Raw genomic sequence first — 2,845 nt, 5'->3', positions numbered from 1 at the left:
AAAATTTATTTTAAATATTTTCAAAAAAAAACTTTCATTCCCTGGTCAGGGAACTAAGATCCCATATGGCACATGTTGTGGCCAAAAAAAAAAAAAAAAAAAAAAAATGTGCATTAATCACCACAGTTGCATTTTAGAATATTTTTATCACAACAAGAAAATGTGTTCCCATTAGCAGTTTCCCACCATCCATCCTCTCCTTCACCCGACCTGTCTCCCTCACTCCATTCCCACCTCATCGACAACCACTTGTTTATTGGGTTGGCCAAAAAGTTCGTTCAGGAGCCACTCCATGATCCAATATGCAAGTTTCCAAATGGCTGTCTTAGTTGTGGCATGTGGGATCTTTCTTTTTTAGTTGTGGCATTAAAACTCTTAGTGATCCAGTTCCCTGTCCAGGGATCGAACCTGGGCCCACTGCATCAGGAGGGCAGAGTCTTAGCCATTGGACCACCAGGGAAGGCGCTTGTCTGAATTTTAAGGATGACAACATGACACTCACCTAAAGACACAAGGTAGCTCCAAGTCACACAGCTGCTGAGGACCAGACAGTCAGAGGACTGACTGTCCCTGGAGGCCCAGTCAGAGATATCAAAACACAGCCAGGGCTGCAAAGTCCTTGCCCATGGGGGCCAGGCAGCTGACACCAAGGAGTGAGGGATTCAAGAGAAAGAAGACAGGTTCTGTGAGAGACGCATGTGCACCTACTAAGGGTGGCAGCTGCTGCATGTGGGTCCCATGTGGCTGCTATTCTGACTCTTCCCTAGATCCCAGAAATCCACATAGTGCGAACTATTGCAATTTTTAAGTCAGGCACCAATATTGGAGTCAAAATATCTCCATAGGTCCAATTTTGGCCCAGCAGATGGCCATTGAGGATGAATTCCTTAAGCCTCCTTTAATTCATTTTTCAAAAGCAAACAGGCAATTCCTGTCTGGGTACAAGCTCCGCGCTGCCCTGCACACAGTGGGATGGCATCAGGTGTGGGGCAAGCTGAGCAGGTCTACGAAACTAAACGTGATAGCCGCACACTTGAGGCAAGAACTGGAAGGAGCAGGAGACAGTGAGGAGAGGCCCAGAAAAATAACCAAGGGGGAAAAAAATCTCATCATGGCAAATATCCACCAGGGAAACGAAGAAATGGAGCAGCCTGTGCAGAATGGAGAGGAAGGCCACCCTTTGGGAGGGGGTGAAGGCCACCAGCCAGAAAGAAATCATAGACAGGGACAGGCTTGCAGACTTGCCCCTAATTCCCAGCGTGCGAGCATGCTAAGTCGCGTCCGACTCTTTGCGACCCTATGGACCATAGCCTGCCAGGCTCCTCTGTCCATGGGATTCTCCAGGCAAGAACACTGGAGTGGGTTGCCAGGCTCTCCTCCAGGGGATCTTCCTGACCCAAGGATCAAACCCATGTCCCTTATGTCTCCTGAATTGGCAAGAGGGTTCTTTATCACTAGTGCCATCTGGGCAGCCTGATGGGCCATACCCAATAGGCAGGTCAACAATGGGATGGGTGGAGATGGAGATGATATGGAAGTGTTCATGGAAGAGATGAGAGAAATCAGGAGAAAACTTTGGGAGCTGCAATTCAGGAATTGTCTGCATATCATTATGGGGGTGCTGTCTAATCAGCATGACTATCATGATGAATTTTGCCTTATGCCCTGGCTCCTGTCATTTCCATGAGATTATTACTGTGATTCCCACTGTTGTTCTCTTTTTCCTTGCATTTTCCTGATAATGCCTTTACTAATCTGTTTTCTGTGACCCTTATGTAATTTCCATGTGTCAGGTGGGTTTTGTGTTGCCTTGGCACACAATCTAAGTTTCTCTCAACAGTAAAGTTTCACCCATTTGCATGGAAAAATATAAAGTTAATAAAGCAATTGAAAAAAAAAAAAAAGCAAGCAGGCTGTAAGTAACCATTCAGCTGTTCATCACCATTCCACAGAATTGTTCTTGTTCAGTCTTGAATTGTTCTTATTCAGTCTTGTTCGTGTCTGACTCTTTGTGATCCCAGCATGCCAGGCTTCCCTATCTTTCACTATGTCCCTGAGTTTGTGCAAACTCATGTCCATTGAGTTGGTGATGCCATCCAACCATCTCATCCTGCGTAGTTAACTAACCCTTCTCCTCCTGCCCTCAATCTTTCCCAGCATCAGGGTCTTTTTTACAGACTAGAACTGGTTGACTAGTGGTAGGAGGGCAGAGGTGCCTCTTGCCCCTCTCCGTGGCGGGGGGTGGGGAGTGCTTCATTGTTGGAGAAGAAATTAAGTCACTGTCTTCAACGAGTTGGCCCTGGCGGGCGGGCAGCTACTTTCTTCACTGATGTTCCTGGGGCCTTGGAAAGGGCCCTGCTGCAGAATGTGACAAGCATTTGGGGGCAAAGGGGAGCCGCCTGGGTGCCCAGAACGAGGGTCGCGGAAACATGGGTTCTAGGTGGGGGTAGGTGAGGAACAGAGCTTTGTATCAATTGTTTAATACAGAGGAAAAACCGAAAGGAAGATAACACATACGCACGCACTCGCACACGCACACGCACACACACACGGTTCAGTCTCTTGCAAGGTGCGAGAGTTTCCTCAGCCAGAAATCCGGCTCATTAGCCCCTCCATGCCTCCATAGCTCATAGGACTGTTACCAGAGGAAGAAGGGGTTAGAAAAGCACTTGGGACAGGATAGGGTGCTAAGCAGGCATACATTTCGCTTTGATGTGGGAAGTCTTCGGGAGCCGAAGGCCAGAGCCCAGGGCAGTACGGGCCGTGGTTCCGGAACCATCGTTCGAGGGTACCAGGATTCGCCGGTCCCAAACCGGAGATCACACGCCCGGTCTATTTCCCGACT

The 2,845-nt window shown here is 48.3% G+C and overlaps 1 non-coding gene and 1 pseudogene across 1 annotated transcript; one reads left to right on the top strand and one right to left on the bottom strand.

The window, feature by feature from the left end:
- Positions 1–387: 387 nt before the first annotated feature.
- TRNAR-CCU (transfer RNA arginine (anticodon CCU)) lies at positions 388–460 on the bottom strand. The gene has a single exon. It is a non-coding gene; the product is annotated as a tRNA-Arg (tRNA).
- Positions 461–1,111: 651 nt separating this feature from the next.
- Positions 1,112–1,687, top strand: LOC129622689 (protein BEX3-like; annotated as a pseudogene).
- The last annotated feature ends 1,158 nt before the right edge of the window (positions 1,688–2,845 follow it).

Source organism: Bubalus kerabau, chromosome 11 (assembly GCF_029407905.1).
Source record: "Bubalus kerabau isolate K-KA32 ecotype Philippines breed swamp buffalo chromosome 11, PCC_UOA_SB_1v2, whole genome shotgun sequence".
NCBI classification, from domain to species: domain Eukaryota; kingdom Metazoa; phylum Chordata; class Mammalia; order Artiodactyla; family Bovidae; genus Bubalus; species Bubalus kerabau.
The sequence above is the reverse complement of the archived record's forward strand: the minus strand, read 5'-3'. Positions and strand labels throughout refer to the sequence as shown.